The sequence below is a fragment of the Megalobrama amblycephala genome, linkage group LG20 (assembly GCF_018812025.1).
Source record: "Megalobrama amblycephala isolate DHTTF-2021 linkage group LG20, ASM1881202v1, whole genome shotgun sequence".
NCBI lineage: Eukaryota > Metazoa > Chordata > Actinopteri > Cypriniformes > Xenocyprididae > Megalobrama > Megalobrama amblycephala.
Genome location: NC_063063.1, coordinates 4,328,735 through 4,353,930, shown reverse-complemented (window position 1 = coordinate 4,353,930; position 25,196 = coordinate 4,328,735). Strand labels below are relative to the sequence as shown.

At 36.5% G+C, this 25,196-nt stretch overlaps 1 long non-coding RNA gene and 1 pseudogene across 2 annotated transcripts; one reads left to right on the top strand and one right to left on the bottom strand.

Moving 5' to 3' along the window:
• LOC125256050 overlaps positions 1–25,196 on the top strand; it is a 122,829-nt pseudogene that overhangs the window by 55,570 nt on the left and 42,063 nt on the right.
• On the bottom strand, positions 20,292–23,568 carry LOC125256051. 2 transcript variants are annotated; one of them, XR_007182043.1, is made up of 6 exons: positions 23,360–23,568; positions 22,446–22,571; positions 22,186–22,267; positions 21,985–22,084; positions 21,024–21,095; positions 20,292–20,932 (listed from the first exon to the last, which is right to left on the bottom strand). It is a non-coding gene; the product is annotated as an uncharacterized LOC125256051 (long non-coding RNA). The 2 variants fall into 2 exon arrangements; XR_007182042.1 differs by lacking the exon at positions 21,985–22,084 and having other exon boundaries at positions 23,360–23,479.

The window sequence follows — 25,196 nt, the reverse complement described above, 5'->3', positions numbered from 1 at the left end:
TAATTAATTTATTGAGGCAAAAGTCATAGTTAGTAGTTAGTATATTAGTATAATAGTGAAAATGGGACCTTAAACGAAAGTGTGACCAAATTTTTATACACAAATTCAAATTCAAAAGTTTAGGGTCAGTGAGATTATTTTTTAAAGAAATTAAGTACACATTAAATTTATCAAAAGTCACAGTAAAGACATTTAGCACAGCTGTTTTCAACTCTCATGAATAGTATTATGAAGTGTTTTTTAAGCACAAATTAATAAATTACTTTTTAAAATATATTCAAATAGAAAATTTATTTTAAGTAGTACTAATATTTCACAATTTTTGATGTATATTTGATAAAATAAATGCAATTATTGGAATTTTTATCTTGCAACATGCAGTACGACGATCTGGAACATTCCATTAATGACGCACTGATGAACAATAAACCACAGTTTGTACGTCTCTTCATTGACCACGGTCTGAAAATTTTGAGCTACTTTAATTACCACCGACTGGAGAAACTTTACAACTCCATCTCTGACAACTGCCAGGCCGGCAAACTGCTGCAGCAGATCCTGAATGAGAAAAAAGTAAAGTCCAGCGAAGTTAGCCTTGATGAGGTGAGATCTAGAAATTATCAAATATTGGCAGATTAATTGGTCTGTCACACCCCTATAAGAACACCCACTGGAGGGCATTACAAGGATTTCCCTTGCCAGTTATTCTTACCGGTATTGTACTTTTGTACTAAAACAGCAATATTAAAAGACCAAATTCAGTATATACCTTAGTGATAAAACATACTATAAACAGGCATGCAGATGAGTCCAGAATATGAACGCAATGCGCTGACTTACATGTTAAGCATTTCCGATTGAAAACTATTATAAAGAAAATGTGGCTTAATGCATTAAAGGGATATTTCACCCAAAAATGAAAATTGTCATCATTTACTCACCCTCAAGTTGTTCCAAACCTGTATGAGTTTCTTTCTTTCACTGAACACATGGGTAACCAAACAGTTAATGGGCCCCATTGACTTCCATAGTATGGAAAAATATTATTGAAGTCAATGGGACCCATCGACTGTTTTGTTACTAACATTCTTCAAAATACCTTCTTTTGTGTTCAACAGAAGAAAGAAACTCCTACAGGTTTGGAACAACTTCAGGTGAGTAAATGTTAACAGAATTTTCATTTTTGGGTGAACTATCTCTTTAAGACAATGATATTGGAGGACCAAATTCAGTTTGCACCTTATTAATAAAAATATTCTTTACAGGCAAGCAGATGAACCCATATTCTGAACATGCAAAGTTCCACATTAAGCATTTTCAATAAGATGTATACTGAATTTGTTCTTTTAAAATCACTGTCTTATTAAATTAAGCATTTTAGACTGTCCCACTGTTTTTAAGTAAATACTGTGATGAGATGGTTGTATATGGATCGCAAATGCCCAAAACTTGCAGTTTGTTCTCATTTCTTTGTTTTTCTGCTTTTGAGATGTGTTATTAATATTTGTGTTTACTAAATATACTAAATATTTGTTTATTGAAACCGATGCAAAATTGACAAGCCTGTGCTGCATTTCTATAGATGTTTTGCCGGCCAGTCATGTAACTGAAAACTATAAATATGAACTGTTTTAAATTTCACTGATTTCTCATCCCAGGTGTCCCAACTGCTGGAGAATCTGTTAGGGAATGTATGCCAGCCTTTCTACAAGTCTATAGAGGGCATGGAAAAGAGTTACTTCGACATAAAATCTATAAAGGTACCAGACTTAGTACCTAGTAGCTTAGAATTTAGTTTATTCTGTCTATTCATTTTTCCTATTCTTCCATGTCTGCTCAGGCCTTTATCTTCAAGTTCCTGCAGCTCCCTCCAGTGTGTAAGCACCCGTGGTTATGTCTCTTCATCTGGGCAGTGCTGCAGAACCACAGTGAGACGGCCATCTTCTGCTGGGAAATGGTAACATGCTTCTGATGAGTTAATGTCTATATTCACAATGTAATTTATTCCCGTGATGGCAAAGCTGAATTTTCAGCATCATTACTCCAGTCTTCAGTGTCACATTTTCAGTATTATTACTCCAGTCTACAGTGTCACATGATCCTTCAGAAATCATTCTAATATGCTGATTTGCTGCTCAAGAAACATTTAGTATTATTATCAATGTTGAAAACAGTTGTGTACATTTTTTTTTTCAGGATTCCTTGATGAATAGGTTCAAAAGAACAGCATTTATCTGAAATACAAAACTTTTTTGACATTATAGCCTACACTACCGTTCAAAAGTTTGGGGTCAGTAAGAATGAAAGAAATGAAAGAAATTAATACTTTTTCAGCAAGGATGCATTAAATCAATCAAAAGTGACAGTAAATATTAGTTAAGATTATATTTCAAATAACCCTCTACCGCACGCATTATGATAAATCTATAAAAAAAAAAAAAATTGACTCTTTTTCTTTTCTTAGAATGGCTTAACTTAAAGTGCTGTAAAAATAATTTCAACAACTTACATTAGTGGAAATAATTTAGAATAAGTGTAAGTGTATATAGTTAATATTTTTCCTCAGAAATGTTGTTTGTATTGAATCAAGTGGTGCTATTATAAGCCTTAGCAGTAATTATAAACAATACCTCATACCAGTGTTGTAGTACTCAAGACTCGGACTCGGACTTGGTCTCGGACTCGGTCTCGAGACCATATTGTAACGGTCTCGGTCTTGTCATGGACTCGTGTGCATATTGACTCGGAATTGACTCATACTCGTGCATATTAGGACTCGGACTCATTCCCGAGACCACTCGAGTCCCATTCAAAATATTTCATGCTTAGCCTAATGTTCGGGGACAAAGGGCAATGATAATATTATGGTCAATAAAACAAAGTGCATTTGAATTATAATTAACATGACAATGTGTACAATAGTAACGAATCGCTCAAAAGTCGGACAATTTGTCAGTGTGAGGCGTTGCCATAACGCGTTGCGTGGGTGTGAGACTGACTGATTTTCCAGTCTGTTCGAAACTTCTCTCGAGCCATATATGGTTCTTTCACTGAGTACCTATGGCTCGACGGAAGCTCGTGTCGATTTATTTAAAAATCTATTTATTATATATTTTAAAATATTACATAAATCACCAATGCTGGTTAGTCATGTTTAACACCCCAACCAATCGTGATCTGGCACAAGGGGCCCTATAATACACCCGGCGCAATGCGACGCAAGGCGCAGCGCAAGTGTGTTTGCTAGTTTGCGTCCGGCGCCGTTCGCGTTTTCCCGTTCAGCGCCACGTCCTTAAATTAGTAAATGCATTTGCGCCAGTTAGTGCGCCCATGGGCGTGCTGGTCTAAAAAAGAGGTGTGTTCAGGCGCATTGCCGGCGCATTGCTATTTTAAGGAGCTGAAAATAGACTGCGCCATAGACCAACTCGAACCTGGTTTAAAGTCAATGGCGCAATATTTTTTTGTTAGAGCGCGTTGGTAGAAACTGTGCCTCTGGGCGCGTCCACAGTGCGCGTTGACTTTGCTTATTACACACAGGGATGCGCATCACACAAACATGCCAAATATTAAAAACAAAAGGATTACAGTGTAAAAGAATAGGCTACCTATTTTCAATTCAGCCTATTACTACTTATAATGATGAACGAAATTGGCTAATTAATTGAACAATCGTGCCAATACACACACATATATATTAACTGACTCATCGCGCGGAGCTATTTGAAAGCCTGCATCCAACGCAGACGACTGAAAGATTGACTGGCCACTTAACAGGTAATTTCAGCAAAACATCACTCGTTGAACTCCTCAGTTGAATCGGTGTGTTTAATAAGTCAGTGTATTTTATAATGTTATATGTTATATAATATATAATTATATAATATATATAATGTTATATCCTGCTTGTCCCGTAGATGATCTGCTCGCGCGCTTTAACTTCGCGCACGAGCAGATCGGTTTCTTCGCTTAAAAAGCTTTCAGCTTTTCCGCTAACAAATTCCGCCATGTAAATAGCAATCTGCCATGGCGCGAGCGCATCTCGCTCTTAAAGGGAATGGGAGATGACACTCTGATTGGTTTATTGAACGTTACGTTACGCCCATTACTCATTAAGAGAATAGGGACAACCCATTTCAAAAATACGCCCCGGCGCACGGACCGTTTTTCCGTCGTTAAAATAGCAAAAGTGGATTTGGACACGCCCTGAGTGCACCTGCGCCGTGCGCTTTACACTTTGCGTTTAGATCGTTAAAATAGTGTGTAGGCTGGCGAAATGGTGACGTGAATATTACCATTTTTGATAATTATTAGCTTATGCGGCATTAAGTCTCTTATGCTCATCAAGTCTGCATTTATCTAATCAAAAACAGCAATATATATTTTAAATATATCATTGCAATTTAAAATAATGGTTTTCTATTTGAATGCACTTTAAGATATAATTTATTTGATGCAAAGCTGAATATTCAGCATCATTACTCCAGTCTTCAGTGTCACATGATCCTTCAGAAATCATTCTAATATAATGATTAATTTTCAAAGTTAGAAAGTGGAAACAGTTGTGCTGCTTAATATTTTTTATAACATGCTGTGTTCCTTCAGTCAATTGATTTAAAATCTTTTATTTAAAATGTTACAAATAACAGCATTTATTCAAAATGGAAATCTTTTCTAATAAATTACCTTTACACCACCTACTATGTGGCCTTTTTACCCTAAACTGATAATATTTTTTAAACCAATATCACTCTAAGTAAATAAAATACGGTGTACATGCCATGGTATATTTGATGAGTATGGTACCAATTTTATTGTTTCCACCAAACATATACATATTCCTTTAGGTCTTTAGATTTCTTTAGGTCTTGTCTCAAACCCAACCTTATGTGAACTTGAACTTGTCTTGGACTCGAATGAGCTGGTCTCGACTACAACACTGCCTCATACTTATTTTCCAACATCTTGTGCTTTTCCATTCTCTTTTGCTGAATAATGCTTTATATCCTTTAAATTTCATTACATTTTTCATGAATATTATTTAAATTGCAAATGTTGACAGTTAAAAACAAATCTAATACTGTTCATCATGTATCATAAAACATTGACATAAAACCAAAAACATTGCAGTTCATGAAAATTCAACATTACGCAATCTTATGAGAGGAAGGTTATGAACATGAACCCCCCATAATCCTTGAAACTTCACCTTTTTTTCTGTAGGAAACTTCAAAAAGCATTTTTTTTTTCACAGGTGAGACACATGTACACATCACATTTGGTGCACTTCACCCTAACAATACACTTACAGCCACTTGCACCTGCCTTTTTGAGACACCATGGTAGGCCAGTGGTGTTATCTAGTTATCTAACCTATTATAATAATGTCATTCCATTATTGTGCAGTGTTGCCATATGGCAACACAGACATTTTCTCGATTTACCAAAAAATAATTTCATAAAAACTTGAATATGTCATCATACTTTACCTGAGATGATGTTAACATTTTTTTTGTGAATGTGACATGGGCGGGTCCTTGTTTGTTTGCTTTCAGCAACTACCAACAAGAGACAGCAGTCTGTCAGATATCGCTTCACAGAAAAAAATTGCATGTCATGTGACTTAACCAAAGCACATCATTGGCTAAACTAAGGTCTTCTCTTACCAACAAAAAAAACTAGAATGATCTCTTAAAGAGACAGTGGCAAAGAAATGAACACAAAGGGCCCTATTTTAACAATCTAAACACAAAGTGTAAAGCGCACGGCGCAGGTGCACTCAGGGCGTGTCCAAATCCACTTCTGCTATTTTAGCGACGGAAAAACGGTCCGTGCGCCGGGGCGCATTTTTAAAATGGGTTGTTCCTATTCTCTTAATGAGTAATGGGCATAACGTTCAATAAACCAATCAGAGAGTCATCTCCCATTCCCTTTAAGAGCGAGATGCGCTCGCGCCATGGCGGATTGCTATTTACATGGCGTACACGCGATGAGTCAGTTAATATATATGTGTGTGTATTGGCACGATTGTTCAATTAATTAGCCAATTTCGTTCATCATTATAAGTAGTAATAGGCTGAATTGAAAATAGGTAGCCTAATTCTAATACACGCAATGACTATTCATTATTACATTTTTATATTTATGTAGCCTACACAATAATATTCTTTTACACTGTAATCCTTTTGTTTTTAATATTTGGCATGTTTGTGTGATGCGCATCCCTGTGTGTAATAAGCAAAGTCAACGCGCACTGTGGACGCGCCCAGAGGCGCAGTTTCTACCAACGCTCTCTAACAAAAAAATATTGCCCCATTGACTTTAGACTTTAGACCAGGTTTGAGTTGGTCTATGGCGCAGTCTATTTTCAGCTCCTTAAAATAGCAATGCGCCGGCAATGCGCCTGAACACACCTCTTTTTTAGACCAGCACGCCCATGGGCGCACTAACTGGCGCAAATGCATTTACTAATTTAAGGACGTGGCGCTGAACGGGAAAACGCGAACGGACGCAAACTAGCAAACACACTTGCGCTGCGCCTTGCGTCGCATTGCGCCGGGTGTATTATAGGGCCCAAAGAGTATGGCAACACTATGTGGTAGAGGGATAAACGCCGTACTTTTGAACTTTCTATTCAACAAAGAATCCTGAAAAATAAATATTGTACACAAATATTTTGTACAATTTTACACAATAAATGTTTCTTGAGCAGCGAATCAGCACATTAGAATGATTCTGTGACACTGAAGACTGGAGTAATGATGCTGAAAATTCAGCTTTGCCATCACAGGAATAAATTACATTGTGAAATATATTCAAATAGAAAACAGTTATTTTAAATTGTGAAAACAGTTATTTTAAATTGTAATAATATTTCAAAATATTACTGTTTTTACTGCTTTTTTAATTAAATAAATGCAGCCTTGGTGAGCAGACAAAACTTCTTTTAAAAAAATTAAAAATCTTACAGATCCCAAACTTTTGAATGGTAGCGTGTATAAACAACACAAATTCCAGAAATGTTGGGACATTTTTTAAATTTAAATAAAAAACTAAAAGACTTTCAAATCACAGCTAATATTTTATTCACAATAGAACATAGATAACATAACAAATGTTTAAACAGAGAAGCTTTACACTTTTATTCACTAAATGAGCTCATTTCAAATTTGATGCCTGCTACGGGTCTCAAAAAAGTTGGCATGGGGGCAACAAATGGCTGAAAAAGCAAGAAAGTTTAAAAAGATTCAGCTGGGAGAACATCAGCTGGGAGAACAACAAATTAAGTTAATTGATATCAGGTCTGTAACATGATTAGCTATAAAAGTGATATCTTGCAGAGGCAGAGTCTCTCAGAAGTAAATATGGGCAGAGCTGTAAACGAGTACATAAAAAGATTGTGGAATACTTTAAAAAACAGTGTTCCTCAATGTCAAATTACAAAGGCTTTGCAAATCTTATCATCTACAGTGCATAACATCATCAAACAATTCAGAGAAACTGGAGAAATCTCTGTGCATAAGGGACAAGGCCGAAGACCTTTATTGAATGCCCATGGTCTTCGGGCCTTCATACGACACTGCATCACTCATCGGCATGATTGAGTCAATGACATTACTAAATGGGCCCAGGAATACTTCCAGAAACCACTGTCGGTAAACACAATCCGCCGTGCCATCTGCAGATGCCAAATAGCTCCATTATACTTACTCGTAGTAAGAGATGATCGGTTTACGGGCTTCTTGAGCTGAAGGGCTACAGCAATCTGTCACGACCATGGTCACGACCAGGGCTTGACATTAACTTTTTTGCTCGCCAGCCACTGTGGCTAGTGGTTTTCCAAAGTTACTAGCCACTCAGCATTTTCACTGGCCACAATTTTGACATTGGTAAATTACATTTTACATGATTAAAGTTGACTTTGTTATGCTTAAATTACTTAATTTTGAGTAATTTTACTTGATTTAGAAGATTTAAAACCCTTTCAAACTTTTAACTGCAGACTGACCACCCAAATCAAGACTACATTGTATATCAGCTGGTATGTACAGGTGGGCAAGAGGTGGACAATATGAGCATGGGCTAATATGAGATAAGTTATTTGTGTTAGGCTATATAAAAGAACAAAGAAGCAAATTACAAAAAAAAATAGTAAAATAAAAATAATCTTTTTTCAGATACAGTAGGTTTTACATATAGCCTACATTCATTTAACATCTTTTGTTGTTTGATTAACATTAATGACCTATTTAATTGGGCAGCTGAATGCATGGACGTAACTGACGCATATTCAGTTATTACTCACCAGTTTACGTCCACTTAAGCCATGAACGACTGTATTCACACGAGATACTCGACACAATGGATATTTAGACATCTGTGTGCACGTGTATTTGACTATTCAGACGCGAGGAGAACTGATCGCGCTCGAGACAGAGAGAGAGATAGCGCACGCGAGAGAGCGCTTCTGTTGTGTGTCATTCAGCGCAATTCTATGAAGAGCCAATCAAGCCAAAATTCATTCTGGCACTCTCACATACATACATTCTCCTTTTACATACATATATATTCTACTCTCACACACATACATTCTCCTTTCACACACATACATTCTACTCTCACATACATATATATTCTACTCTCACATACATACATTCTACTTTCACATATATACATTCTCCTCTCACATACATACATTCTACTCTCACATACATATATATATTCTCCTCTCACATACATACATTCTACTTTCACATACATACATTCTCCTCTCACATACATACATTCTACTTTCACATACATACATTCTCCTCTCACATACATACATTCTACTCTCACATACATATATATATTCTCCTCTCACATACATACATTCTACTTTCACACACATAAATTCTACTCTCACATACATATATATTCTACTCTCACATACATACATTCTACTTTCACATATATACATTCTCCTCTCACATACATACATTCTACTCTCACATACATATATATATTCTCCTATCACATACATACATTCTACTTTCACATACATACATTCTCCTCTCACATACATACATTCTACTCTCACATACATATATATATTCTCCTCTCACATACATACATTCTACTTTCACATACATACATTCTACTCTCACATACATATATATTCTTCTCTCACATACATACATTCTACTTTCACATACATATATATTCTCCTCTCACATACATACATTCTACTTTCACATACATATATATTCTCCTCTCACATACATACATTCTCCTTTCACATACATATATATTCTACTCTCACATACATACATTCTACTCTCACTTACATACATTCTCCTTTCACATACATATATATATTCTCCTCTCACATACATATACATATTCTACTCTCACACATGCCTGTCTGAAGAAAATATGTGTACGTAAGAGAAGAATGTATGTGCGTGAGAGTAGAATGTATGTGTGTGAGAGAGAGTATGATGGAAACGGAAGGAGTATGATGGAAACGGAAGGCAGGTCAGGCGCGATCATCACGTGACGTTCAGCTTCTCAGCGCTGCCCTATGGGAGGCCCGCCGACTTGATGCATTTTGTCTATGAAATACAGGTTTGTGTATGTTTTATTTCATCTATAAAATCGTTGCTGTGCTGTAAATCATTTTATTTAATGCAAAGCAAACTACAGGGGTGCGATGTCAGTTAACGAGTGTCGCATCCGTCTTTCGGATGAAGGAAACACTTGATGCCTTGCGTAAAATTATCAATTTATTCCCAAAGATACTGAATATAAATACTTTGGATATTGAAATATGTTCTCAGAACTGTGCACTGATTGTTTATGGACAGGTTATGGAAGCAGCCAAAGCATCTTTCGGCTATGAGTGAGACGGAGGGCGGTGGTCTGAAATGAGTTCCGCCGCCGAACGCGAGCCCATCTCCGGCAGGAGAAGCAGCATCGTTACGGTGGAAACGGGACGCGACTTTTGATTACACATGAATAACTTTTTGACCTAAATGTATCATTTTTACTTCTAATACTTCTAATGTTTGTTAAATATATTTTTAGGCATGGTACAAACTATATAAAATAAGCTGTATTAAGAACTGTATCAAAAATAAAGCTGTCATAAACCAGTGGTTGTGTGTGACCGCAGTATTTTACACGTTTAGATCAGCGATTCCCAACCGGGGGTACGAAAAAGATTTAGATTTTGCTTGGTTTGTTCATTCCTGTCGCTGGGACATTCTAAAACACATAACTTGTACAGAAAAGCAGATGAGCCTAGAATATGAACGCAACACATTTAATTACATGTTAAGTATTTTCCTCCCATAAAGAAAACGCTTAACGAGGATTAGACAGTGACATTAAAAGACCAAACTTAGTCAACACTATACTAATAAAGAATACTATATAGAATAATTGTTTTGTGCAGAATTTGATCTTTGATCACTCAGTAGGCTATAAGCGACGTTAAGCTTTTTCTTTTTAACGGTTTTCTATGGGAGGAAAACGTGTAATTAAACGAATTGCGATTATATTCTGGGCTCATCTGCTTTGCTGAACATGTATGGTATATTAGTAGGCCTATGATGTTTACTTGGTTTGGTTATTTAATATCACTGTCTTAGTACAATAAGCCATGTTCTATGGGAGGAAAATTCAAATTCTGGGCTCAACTGCTTTTCTGTAGTAGACTTTAGTATGATGTTTAGCTACTAAATTTGGTCTGTTAATATCACTTAGTACATTGAGTGTTTTAATGTCCCCTGTCGCTTAAGTGTAATAGACTTGCTGAGTGCATTCAGTCGCCCCAGCTACACCCCAACCTTGCACGTTAATCGCTGCAAATGTGTCTATTTACAACATGATTTTGCAGCATTGAGTATTGTAGCCAAGCACATGCTTTACTGTTGAAAATAATGGCCAATCAGAATTGTTTGTTAAACTCAGCTCAATATCCCTCCAAACATTGAATAAGTTTCTTTTTAGTGCCAGTTTAATAAGTCCTATGCTCACAAATCCTCTCATAAAAAGCGTAGTAGACACATTGTAATTTAAAGATTTGAAAGACTTTGACTTTTCCTACTTTAGTGCATTTAAGTGCTTATCTACCGCCATCTACTGGTTATAGTGGCAGCCTATGTTTCGTGTCTTTATTTTTAAATAAAAGTGTTTGTTTTCAATCAAATGTTGGATTTCCTACATCTTGAAACTTTCAGTTTTACAAATGGGGACAATCTCTGAAGGATGAATAAATATTTTTTTGTCATCATATTCAAAATAACATTTGAAGTGCTGGAATGTCCAATTACATTTACAATTACATTGTGTTTCTTATTTAAAATTTCCCAATATCTTCAAGTCTGAATTGTAATCAATAAAACTGGTTCATTGGTAAATTAGGTAATTGTTACAACTGCATTAAAATATAAACGCCGCATTTTTGTTTAGTGTCGATAAAGGGGTACTTGAGCCTTATTGATGGAGTTGTGGGGGTACTTGAGGCTAAAAAGGTTGGTTTAGATAATTTAATCTGTAAGTACTACATAAACTATATCATAGAAAAAAAATAATTAATAAAATCAACCCTTTATGCTGGGTAGAATTAGCCCAACCTGTGTTCTGTCCTATGTTTACCCAGCCCTTGGGCAAAAAACAACCCAAAATTTACACATGAAAATGTGAAAGGAGAATGTAAGTGTGTAAGAGAGTAGAAATGTATGTATGTGAAAGGAGAATATATGTATGTGAGAGAGTAGAAATGTATGTGTGTGAAAGGAGAATATATGTATGTGAGATTAGAAATGTATGTGTGTGTGAAAGGATAATGTATGTATGTGAGAGAGTAGAAATGTATGTATGTGAAAGAAGAATGTATGTGTGTGAAGGGAGAATGTAAGTGTGAGAGAGTAGAAATGTATGTATGTGAAAGGAGAATGTATGTATGTGAGAATAAAAGTGTATGTGTGTGTGAAAGGAGAATGTATGTGTGTGAGAGTAAAATGTATGTGTGTGAAAGGAGAATGTATGTGTGTGAGAGTAAAAATGTATGTATGTGAAAGGAGAATGTATGTGTGTGAGAGTAAAAATGTATGTATGTGAAAGGAGAATGTATGTGTGTGAGAGTAAAAATGTATGTATGTGAAAGGATAATGTATGTATGTGAGAGTGCCAGAATGAATTATGGCTTGTACGGCCCCTCATACAATTCCGCCTATCCCTCTTTCACTAACTGCACATAAATAACGAATTGTGTGATTGGATTGTAATTTTGTGCTACGACGATCTTCGACGATCATTTGGCTGTAAACTGAAATTATATTCAACCCGCCAAAGTGGCTAGTGGGAATGGCTGAAATCTACCCGCATTTGGCGAGATAGGACTAACTGCAGTGAATTTGAAGGTGTGCATTCAACCTGTGCCGTCTGGTTGGTTTAAGAGCACTGGACAGTGGAAATTGTTGCAGCACGTTTTGCATTGCAGTATTAACTATAGAGAACCTATAAACAGTAATAAATAGTATAAATAGTATACTTTAGTTTTTACTACAGTAAACTGTAGTGTACTGTATATTGTAGCATAATATACCCTAAAATTGTAGAAAACTTTGTATTATTTTGGGTAAAGTAATTTGTTTATATTATTATAGCTGTTATATTATCACAGCAACTATAGAATTACCACAATAAATTAATTCAAGTACTTATAGTACTATAGTATGGTTCAAAAACACTATAGCATTTACTATCAATGACTATAGTATTTTTTCACCTGGGCGCAAGCAACGTGAGACGATTTGTAAAATATCAAAAGACGTGATAAAGTGACTTTGATGCCCATTTACAAAATATTTAAGTCATGTTAAGTTTTAACGATCGAATAAATACACAACACATAAACGTGTCTCTTCTTCCGCCATTATTGTTTGCTTGTTTGTCGCTAACTCCGCCCACATCCAACGTGAGACTGTTACTCCGCCCACTTCCGCCCTCAGGCTGTTAGTCTGGCGCTGTCGTCCTCAGACTGTCATGACGTATGGTTCTGCGGTTCTGCAGTTGGTTATTATTGCATTTGGCGGGTTGGTGGGTGTTAATGTCAAGCCATGGTCAAGACACATTAAAGAGCAACAAAACGGTTTTTATTGTTTGAATTTCTTTAAAAAAAACTACACAGTTTTAAAGCTGTGACTTTGTTTAATATCATAAGTAACCTGCTCTGTCTTGTCTGTCGACACGTTGTCAGTGCCCTCTTTGCTCCGTGATGCATTTATCACTGTGTGACAGCGCCAACTTTGAGAATAGATTAACGGCAATATTTTTTTTATCGCTCGATAAGAGTCTCACGTTAACGCAGCATGTTAACGCCGATAACGGCCCACCACTAATATATATATATATATATATATATATATATATATATATATACAGTGGGTACGGAAAGTATTCAGACCCCCTTAAATTTTTCACTCTTTGTTATATTGCAGACATTTGCTAAATTTTTTTCCTCATTAATGTACACACAGCACCCCATATTGACAGAAAAAACACAGAATTGTTGACATTTTTGCAGATTTATTAAAAAAGAAAAACTGAAATATCACATGGTCCTAAGTATTCAGACCCTTTGCTGTGACACTCATATATTTAACTCAGGTGCTGTCCATTTCTTCTGATCATCCTTGAGATGGTTCTACACCTTCATTTGAGTCCAGCTGTGTTTGATTATACTGATTGGACTTGATTAGGAAAGCCACACACCTGTCTATATAAGACCTTAGAGCTCACAGTGCATGTCAGAGCAAATGAGAATCATGAGGTCAAAGGAACTGCCTGAAGAGCTCAGAGACAGAACTGTGGCAAGGCACAGATCTGGCCAAGGTTACAAAAAATTTCTGCTGCACTTAAGGTTCCTCAGAGCACAGTGGCCTCCATAATACTTAAATAGAAGATGTTTGGGACAACCAGAACCCTAGAGTTGTCCGTCCAGCCAAACTGAGCTATCGGGGGAGAAGAGCCTTGGTGAGAGAGGTAAAGAAGAACCCAAAGATCACTGTAGCTGAGCTCCAGAGATGCAGTCGGGAGATGGGAGAAAGTTGTAGAAAGTCAACCATCACTGCAGCCCTCCACCAGTCGGGGCTTTATGGCAGAGTGGCCCGACGGAAGCCTCTCCTCAGTGCAAGACACATGGAAGCCCGCCTGAAGGACTCCAAGATGGTGAGAAATAAGATTCTCTGGTCTGATGAGACCAAGATAGAACTTTTTGGCCTTAATTCTAAGTGGTATGTGTGGAGAAAACCAGGCACTGCTCATCACCTGTCCAATACAGTCCCAACAGTGAAGCATGGTGGTGGCAGCATCATGCTGTGGGGGTGTTTTTCAGCTGCAGGGACAGGACGACTGGTTGCAATCGAGGGAATGATGAATGCGGCCAAGTACAGGGATATCCTGGACGAAAACCTTCCCCAGAGTGCTCAGGACCTCAGATTGGGCCGAAGGTTTACCTTCCAACAAGATAATGACCCTAAGCACACAGCTAAAATAACAAAGGAGTGGCTTCACAACAACTCTGTGACTGTTCTTGAATGGCCCAGCCAGAGCCCTGACTTAAACCCAATTGAGCATCTCTGGAGAGACCTAAAAATGGCTGTCCACCAACGTTTACCATCCAACCTGACAGAACTGGAGAGGATCTGCAAGGAGGAATGGCAGAGGATCCCCAAATCCAGGTGTGAAAAACTTGTTGCATCTTTCCCAAAAAGACTCATGGCTGTATTAGATCAAAAGGGTGCTTCTACTAAATACTGAGCAAAGGGTCTGAATACTAAGGACCATGTGATATTTCAGTTTTTCTTTTTTAATAAATCTGCAAAAATGTCAACAATTCTGTGTTTTTCTGTCAATATGGGGTGCTGTGTGTACATTAATGAGGAAAAAAAAAATTAACTTAAATCTTAAATGATTTTAGCAAATGGCTGCAATATAACAAAGAGTGAAAAATTTAAGGGGGTCTGAATACTTTCCGTACCCATTGTACATATATATATATAATAGAATTGTATTTGGTTTATTTTTTTGATGTACTGTAAAGTAATGTTCATTTAACAAGGAAGATGTGTCAACATTAAGACTAATGCACATGAAACTTTAAGCCCTATATATATATATATATATATATATATATATAGGGCTTAAAGTTTCTCTCCGGCGTGCGACATTTGGTAGTGGAAAAAATGAGAGACCTACTTTAAAAAAATAATTTGTGTATATTACGTTCGAGTTCATGAGTATGTCTACCAATGGCATGAGAGGAACACAGCTTTCACTTTCAACCAAACTAACATTGTTAGCCAATCAGAAGTAGAATGGGATGGTTCTTGGACTAACTCGGGGAGAGATTGGGGTGAAAAGTACAATAAACCTCACAAGAATCGAAAACGTGCTACTTTCCCATAGACTGGAGTGAGACCATAGACGTCTCTCGAGGTGTCGTGAACTTTCTTGGCATGATAGATCGCTGTAGTGCTTCAGTTCACGCAGAGCACACGTGAACCAATCATCTCTTCCGCTTTACTAGTTACAACACAAAATAAACATGAATGAACATCCTCAGATATGTTGAAAGATACATTACAACTTACAAAAATCTGTATCATACCACATGTAATCAAACAATCAGTGTTTCAAACGCAGAAAATAAAATAGCTTGTAAAAATGTCACATTTATCATCACATTTACCTCAGAAAAGCCATTCATTGTCCAAAAGCTCATATAGTCAGTTACAAAAATGAACTTAGAGAGGATCATTTTACACTATAGGCTATTGCATATTCTTTGTATTTGTACTTAACATGTGCTTCAATATTGATTGTATAAATCTGTTTTATGACAGCCACCATTTAAATGTTTAGGCCAATATAAAAGTCCAATTGGGAAATTTGTGTCAGCTTTATTTGTCAGCCATTTATAAAAAGTGAAATGTATAAAAAGAAATGTTGGGCATCACCCTCATCTGTACTGCTCTTCTCTCTCAGTGCGACGAGCCGGTTCTGACGGCTCTGGGAGGATGTAAACTGTTGAGGGAGCTGTCTAAACAAGAGATTGAGACAGAGGCCACGATTTCCATGAAGGAGATGGCCATGAAGTTGGAGAATATGGCTCACAGTATGATGCATGAAAGTATTCGGTTTTTGGCATCTTATAAACCCAGTGATAAAAGAAAGTTTTAACCCTCTGTTTCTTCCTGTATTTTTTTGATAGATGTGTTTAGCATGTGCTACCAAACCAATGCAAGTGATTCCTATAAGCTACTGAATCGCAAGTCTAATATGTGGGGTGATGCCACCTGTCTGAAGATGGCCATTGCTGCTGACGCCCATGTTTTCATCAGCCATGATGGAGTACAGGTCTGTCGACATGCAAACAGTCAATAATAGGATTTTTTTTTTTTTTTTTTTTTTTAACAAGGTTAGTGTCTTTTTATTTAGTCGCAGCTGTCTAATATCTGGTGGGGTCACATGGAAAGTGGAACTGAGCTCTGGAAACTGATGCTGGCTGTGATCATTCCTCCTCTCTGCTACAGCAAACTCATCAAATTCAGGTCAGTACTTCAGCATTGCAAATTTCTGGTAATACTTTACAATAAGGTCCCATTAGTGAACATTAGTTAATTCGTTAACTAACATTAACAATGATCATTATTACATTTGTTGTTGTATTTATTCATCTTTGTTAATGTTACTTAATAAAAATACAACTGTTCATTGTTAGTTCATTTTAGCTCAAGTCTGTTAAATAATATTAACAGACAAAATTTTTTATTTTAATATATTACAAAATGTTGAAATTAACATTAAAGGTGCCCTAGAACCCTTTTTCACAAGATGTAATATAAGTCTAAGGTGTCCCCTGAATGTGTCTGTGAAGTTTCAGCTCAAAAATACCCCATAGATTTTTTATTATTCAATTTTTAACTGCCTATTTTGGGGCATAATTAGAAATGCATATCCCCTTTAAATGCTCCCCGCCCCCAAGCTCTCGACTCTATAATACATTGCATAAACAAAGTTCACACAGCTAATATAACCCTCAGAATGGATCTTTACAAAGTGTTCGTCATGCAGCATATCAGATCATGTACGTATAGTATTTATTTGGATGTTTACATTTGATTCTGAATGAGTTTGATAGCCTATGCTGTGGCTAATGGGGCTAAATCTAACATTACACACTTTTGGAGAGAAGTTGTGTTTATTAATTATACAGTGTTTAATAATGAAAATAATGACATGGCTCTTGTCTCCGTGAATACAGTAATAAACAATGGTAACTTTAACCACATTTAACAGTACATTAGCAACATGCTAACGAAACATTTAGAAAGATAATTTACAAATATCACTAAAAACATCATGATATCATGGATCATGTCAGTTATTATTGCTCCATCTGCCATTTTTCGCTGTTGTCCTTGCTTGCTTACCTGCATAAAGTCTGTTGATTCGGCTGTGCAACTCCAGAAGTTAATACTGGCTTGTGTAATGCCTTGAACATGGGCTGGTATGTGAAAAATTTTGGGGCGTACATATTAATGATCCCGACTGTTGCGTCGCAGTGGGTGTTGAGATTTGCCTGTTCTTCAGAGGTCTTTTGCACAAAGAATTTACATAAGAAGGAGGAAACAATGGCGTTTGAGACTGTATGTCATTTCCATGAACTGAACTCTAATTATTTAACTATGCCGAGGAAAATTCAATTTTCAATTCTAGGGCACCTTTAACAAAGAGTAATAAATGCTTTACAAGTATTATTGTTAATACCAATTTTGGTCATTTTATTTGACAGGATGGCGTAAGTGTCATAGGTCGGGTTTGATATTCTCCCCGTTTCTTTTTTTCCTATCATTAGTCAAGTCAAGTCAAATTTATTTATATAGCGCTTTTTACAATTGGTAATTGTTTCAAAGCAGCTTTACATATTAGAAGCACAGAAAAAAGAGAAGTGGTTAAAAATAAGCTGTACAAGCAAGCGTGGTAATATGTAACGTATACAAGATGGTGCTACATTAAGCCAATGTCGGCTGACTCCCAGGGGTGGAAAAAACCCCCTAGGAGAAAAACCCAGCGTGCTAACACTGGGGAAAAAAGTCCTAGGAGGGAAAAAACCCCTTGGAAGATATATATAATATATGTAAATGGATATGGAGATCAAAATCTGAATTATACATTTTTATTATAGAGATTAAAAATAGATTATATATAAATATATGTAAGCGGATACGGAGATTTAAAAATAGATGCAGCCAGAACTGGATCTGTAGGCCCATTGTCTCCTGGGCTACGTTGTAGTCAGGTCCAGACACAGGTTCTCCATCTGATCTGGATACGGCCTGGATCCAGCACCCGGCAAACCTCAGGATAAGCAGAGAGACTGATATTAGCGTAGATGCCATTCTTATTCTGATGTACAGGTATATCTAGTGTTATAGGAAATGTTCTTGGTTCCGGCCGACCTAATTATTGCAGCGTAACAATCCTTTAACGGATTTGAAAAAATGTTAATGTATTGATAATGTGTTATGTGCATGCAAGAGCAAAGAGATGTGTTTTTAGTCTAGATTTAAACTGACAGAGTGTGTCTGCTTCCCGAACAATGCTAGGAAGATTGTTCCAGAGTTTAGGTGCTAAATAGGAAAAGGATCTGCCGCCTTCAGTTGATTTTGATATTCTGGGTATTATCAACTGGCCTGAATTCTGAGATCGCAATAGACGTGAAGGACTATAATGCACCAAGAGCTCGCTTAGATATTGGGGAGCTAAACCATTTAGAGCTTTATAAGTAAGTAGCAAGATTTTAAAATTTATACGATGTTTAATAGGGAGCCAATGTAATGTTGACAGAACTGGGCTAATATGGTCATACTTTCTGGTTCTAGTAAGAACTCTAGCTGCCGCATTTTGGACCAACTGTAGTCTGTTTAAAAGCCGAGCAGAACAACCACCCAGTAGAGCGTTACAGTAATCTAGTCTTGAGGTCATGAATGCATGAACCAACTGTTCCGCATTTGTCATTGAGAGCATATGTCGTAATTTAGATATATTTTTTAGATGGAAGAAGGCGGTTTTACAGATACTAGAAAACATGGCTTTCAAATGAAAGATTGGTATCAAAGAGCACACCCAGGTTTCTAACTGAGGACGAAGATTTAATGGAGCACCCGTCTAGTGTTAGAGAGTATTTAAGGTTTTTTCGTGAGGAAGTTTTTGGTCCAAAGATTAGGATATCAGTTTTTTCTGAATTTAATAAGAAATTTCTTGTCATCCAGTTTTTAATGTCAGCTATGCATTCTGTTAGTTTTGTGAATTTGTAGGTTTCGTCAGGGCGCGAGGAAATATAGAGCTGAGTATCGTCAGCGTAGCAGTGAAAACTAACACCATGCTTCCTAATTATCTCTCCTAAGGGCAGCATGTACAGAGTGAAAAGCAACGGTCCTACACAGTAAATTTTGCAGTGTTAAATGAACTCTATAAGAGTCAAATTTAACACTCGGCCCGAGTGTATCTGGTCCCACTCAGAATTGGTGATAAATTGACTCTCGTCATAGTGTTAAATTTTCAGAGTTAAATTAACTCTATTTTGAGTAAAAATTTAACACTGCTCAACACTTAATAGTGTTACTAGAGTTTAACACTAGGGAAAATTAACTCTTTTGGTGTTACTAGAGTTTAACACTAGGAGAAATTAACTCTGTTTGGTGTTACTAGAGTTTAACACTAGCGGAAAAATTAACTCAGATTAGTGTTAATATTTCACTTATGTAGAGTTTATTTACATTTGTAATAGTGAAAAATTCTCAAATTTCAAAACCCAATTGGTGTTTTCAAAACAGAAAAGAAAACAAGTTCAACGACATCACATTTAAAACATTTATTTAAACGTTGTCAGGCTCAAAAAACATACACGTATATGCACAAAAATACATCACATCTGCATGAAATGACAATACATCACTGTATGCAGTACAGAATCTGTTGAACCACCTAGCTAAGCAGCCTTGCTCTAACCTCAGCAATACAAGGACTTCACTTTGCCAGCATCTTTGTTGTACACTTTCATTCTGACAACAAGAGTGTACATCTATATTATAAATGTGTTATAAATGGTGCCCAAAACAAAGTTTGCCTTAAAATTAGTTCACCAAAAAATAAATTCTCTCCTTAACTCACCCTCATGTCATTCTAACCTGTAAGGCTTTGTTCATTTTCAGAACACAAATTAAGATATTTTTGATGAAATCTGGGAGACTTCTGTCACTTCATTGACAGCCTACACAACTACCACTTTCAAGGTGCAGAAAGGCAGTAAAGACATCATTAAAGTTACCCATGTGACTCTGTTGATTTAACTTCAGTTTTATGAAGCAACGCAAAACCGGACTTGCGTACATGAGAGCACCACGACGCATGAGTGATTTGCTGAAATGAAAGCAGTCGTTGTGTGAATGCGTGTATAAAGTTGAGGTTAAACCAACAGAGTAACATGGATTACTTTAATGTCTCATTACTACTTGTCGGGGCCTTGAATGTGCTAGTTGTGTAAACTGTCAACAGAGGGACAGAAAACTTTCAGATTTCATTAAAATATCTTCATTGTTGTTTCAAAGATGAACGAAGGTCTTACGGGTTTGGAACGGCATGAGGGAGAGTTAATGACAGAATTCTCATTTTTAGGTGAATTAAACCCATTAAACATTAAACATAATCCCATTAAAACATTTCATCAAAAGGCAACAAAAGAAGAGGCTGACTTGCATGGAATGACATGTTGATCAAGAATAAAGAACTGGTGAACTGAATTCTCGGTTTCAACAGCCAGGTGATAGGACTGAGCACTTCCAGCGATGTCTTGAAGATGCTCCTCAATGCTTGTTTCACTCTGAGAAAACCAAGCAAATTGCACAGGACTAATGTTAAATAAAGAAACTACAAGAAAATAATAATAAAAATAGTAATAAATAAAAACAAACCTTCTAGAAGACAAGATAATCCCCACTTGAGATGTAGACACCTTTTCTGGCCTTGACAAGACAATCCTTTTCCTGATGAACAACAAAAGCATTTTAAGATCAACACTGCTTGAATATTGCTATATGAAGTTAATCCTTAGTCACATTAAATGGTTAGTTCACCCCCAAAATGAAAATTCTCACCCTCATGTCGTTCCAAACCCATAAGACTTTTGTTCTTGTTTGGAACTGATATTTTTGATGACAGAATGCCGTCAGATTTCCTTCCATAGACTGCCTTTCCAACTGACACTTTGACGCTTCAAAAAGTTCATAAAGACATTGGAAAACTAATCCATATGAATTGGGGTTTAGATCAAATTGTCTGAAGAGACTTGATCGCTTATAATGAACAGATTTAATTTAGGTTTTTACTCACATGTAAACATTGATCAGCGAACATAAGCAGAAGCTCAACCGAACCTTAATAACACACAAAACCAAACCTCATCCGGAAGCTCAAACGCTGGTTATGCAGCACATAACCAGCACAGTCCTTGTGCGTTATTCAGTTTCGGTTGAGCTTCTGCTTATGTTTGCTGATCAATGTTTACATGCGAGTAAAAACAAAAATTAAACCCGTTCATCATAACAAGCGACCGATTCTCATCAGAAAATTTGGACTAAACCGCTCAATTCATATGGATTAGTTTACAATCTCTTTATGAACTTTTTAAAGCATCAAAGTGTCAGTTGCAAAGACTGTCAATGGAAAGAAATCTGACAGCATTCTGTCATCAAAAAGATTTTTCTGTCATCAAAAAATTTGTGATCTGAAGATGAACAAGTCTTAGAACGACATGAGGGTGAGTAATTAATGACAGAACTTTTCATTTTGGTTGAACTAACCCTTTAATGCAACACCATGGCAATAAAACTGCCATGAAAGATGACACAATGAAATTCTCATTTAATTTTGTACCTTCAAATGATACTCCTTGTTCTTTAGCAATGCCTCTCTGTATAGTTTTGATTCTCCATGTCAAGTATCTGGTGGCACTCTCACCAACATAGCAATGCTCCTTAGAAAGACAAAAGCGCAGAAGAAAAAAAACAAAAACAAAAAAAACTTAAATCCAAGAGCAAAATACACCATTTAAAACTTAAAAAGTGTGATACTTACGTGGGGGTGGGGTCCACTGAGATACAGGAACACCACAATTACTCTGGGATATTTCTCATTCACATTCCTTGGTTGTGATGTACTGCAAAATAATAAAAAAAAAAAAATGTGTGTGTATATATATATATATTTATACATATTCTTCTAAATGTTTAATCAAAGATCAAATTAATGTTGGATTTTTAAATTGATTTATTAGTTTCAACAGTAAGTTTTTTTTCTTTCCCCCTCAAATGCATAAGTAATAACGTGTTGCCCACCTTTTTTAGCTTCATCATCGAGCCTCATTCGTGTACTTGAAAACCGTTCTTCAATAATGAGTGTGTCCTGTGAGTCAGTGGAGTCAAAGGATGAAGACAGGGACTTGTTTGAGTGCACAGGAGAAGCTTGTTAATTAAAACAAAAAAAGAGAACAAAATACGTTAGTTCAGCAATATGTGCCATGCCAATAACAGTCACTGCTAACAAAGAGTGAATTTCAATATGCGTTACTTGTATCAACCGCCGCTCTGCTCAAGTCAACTGATTGTTTATGTCTAACAATAATATAAAATAGTCGTTCGTGCTACCGTAATCATCGCAGAAGGTTAAAGTGACGAGAAACAAAAAAGCGGGTATTTTTAAATGAGACTTTCCGCCTTCCCCATCGCCTTCTTCGTTGCGCAGTGTTGGGCCATGTTAACGCTATCCCACAGCGCCATCTAACTTACGTGGCTTCAATAAAAATACTATGGTGGCATTTGACAAATCGAATTTAGAATTAACTTCATCGTTACGTTTACATTATAAAATGTTGAAAACACCAGCCACAGCCCTACCTGCAAGATTTCGACCACCCAAACACATAAAAATGTGTCACCTTACACCCTATTGTGACGTTAGATAATTAAACGTTAAAAAAAAAACTATAAACACATTAAACGGATACACCTAACTACAGCTGAAAATCAAATTAAGTAAGATTACTGACATAATCTAAACTTTATTACCACATTGTGACGAAAAAACACATTTCTCCAACATAGGCCTAGTGACTTGCAGCGAAGTTATTCAGTATTTCCGAGTTTAAACCAAATTAAACCAGATCAGAAAACTACAACTGCATTATTATCAGCACAATTGTTAACATCAAATATTAAACTTACGTTTTAATAAGTTAATTAAAAGAACTTACCTTTTAGTGCGAGGCAAAAGAAAATGGCGACGAGAGAACTTCCGCTCAGGTCTTCAGAGTTGGCTTAAGGGGCGGAGCTTAACAGAGTAAATTTAACGAAGTAGAATTCAACTCTGATTATTTTCACCAACACTAGGGGGTATTTTTCACTATTTGTTGTTAAATTAACTCCTTAAGAGTAAATGCAGATTAACACTGTTTGATTAACACTGTTGATTTTACTGTGTAGTACTGAGCCTTGTGGTACTCCATATTGAATTTGTGATCGATACGACATCTCTTCATTAACTACTACAGACTGATAACGGTCAGATAAGTATGATTTGAACCATCCCCAAAGCAATTCCACTAATGCCAACATAGTTTTCAAGTCTTTTTAAAAGAATGTTGTGATCGATATTGTCAAAAGCAGCACTGAGATCTAATAACACTAATAGAGAAATACAGCCACGATCGGATGATAAGAGTAGATCGTTTGTAACTCTAACGAGAGCAGTCTCAGTACTATGGTATGGTCTAAATCCTGACTGGAAATCCTCACAGATTCCATTTCTTTCTAAAAAGGAGCACAGTTGTGTTGAAACTGCCTTTTCTAGTATCTTTGACAGAAAAGGTAGATTCGAGATTGGCCTGTAATTTACTAAATCTCTCGGATCTAGTTGAGGTTTTTTAATAAGAGGTTTAATAATAGCCTGCTTAAAAGTTTTTGGCACGTATCCTAGTGTTAAAGATGAATTAATTATATCAAGAAGTGGACCTATGACCTCTGGAAGCATTTCTTTCAGTAGTTTCAGTAGTTCAGTAGTTCTAACATACATGTTGTTGATTTTGATGATTTGATAAGTTTAGATAATTCTTCCTCTCCTATAGCGGCGAATGATTCTAGTTTTACCTCAGGGACACTACAGTGCACTGTCTGAAGCGAAACTGTAGACGGTTGCATGTTTATAATTTTCTCTCTAATATTGTCAATCTTGCAAGTAAAGAAGTTCATAAAGTCATTACTGCTGTGCTCTTTGGAAACGTCAGCAGTTGAATCTCTGTTTCTAGTTAATTTAGCCACTGTGTCAAATAAATACCTAGGATTATGTTTGTTTTCTATTAAGAGATTTGAAAAATAAGTAGATCTAGCATTTCTTATAGCCGTTCTGTACTCAATCATTTTTTCTTTCCACGAAAGGCGAAAAACTTCTAGTTTTGTTTTCTTCAAACTACGTTCAGCTTTTCTCACAGCTCGTTTTAGAGCCCGAGTGTGCTCATCATACCACGGCGTTGGATTAGTTTCCTTAATCTTCTTTAGACGTAAAGGAGCGACTGCATCTAATGTGCTGGAAAAGAGAGAGCCAATAGTTTCTGTTGCAGCATCGAGTTCTTCTAAGTTGTCAGGTATACTAAGGCGATGAAAGTGCTCGGGGAGATTATTTATCTTAGCAATCTTTAGTGGTAGAAGTGATGGTTCTACCATATTTATGGCTGGGTGGTGGTTTTGTAGCCTTGGCTAACTGTATTATACACAAGACTAAATAATGATCTGATATATCATCGCATATCATTATTGCTACTTAGACTCAGTTGTATGTCGTTACAATCAGCACTCGCACTGATAATTTCCACACCTGTTCCTTCTCGGCTCTGATTTCCTTTGCTATTTCTCTCTGCTGTTTTCTTGCCTCTTTGCCAGATTATTATACATGTTTTCTTACGTGTAACTCGGCTCTTTATGCAAAGGAAATCTCCATCTTACGTCTGTTGTTTTTTGTTAGCATTAATCACAGTCCAAGTCTCAGTTTTTTTCTGTTTGGCACCGCCGTGTAGCCTACATCATACCTGTTCTCTG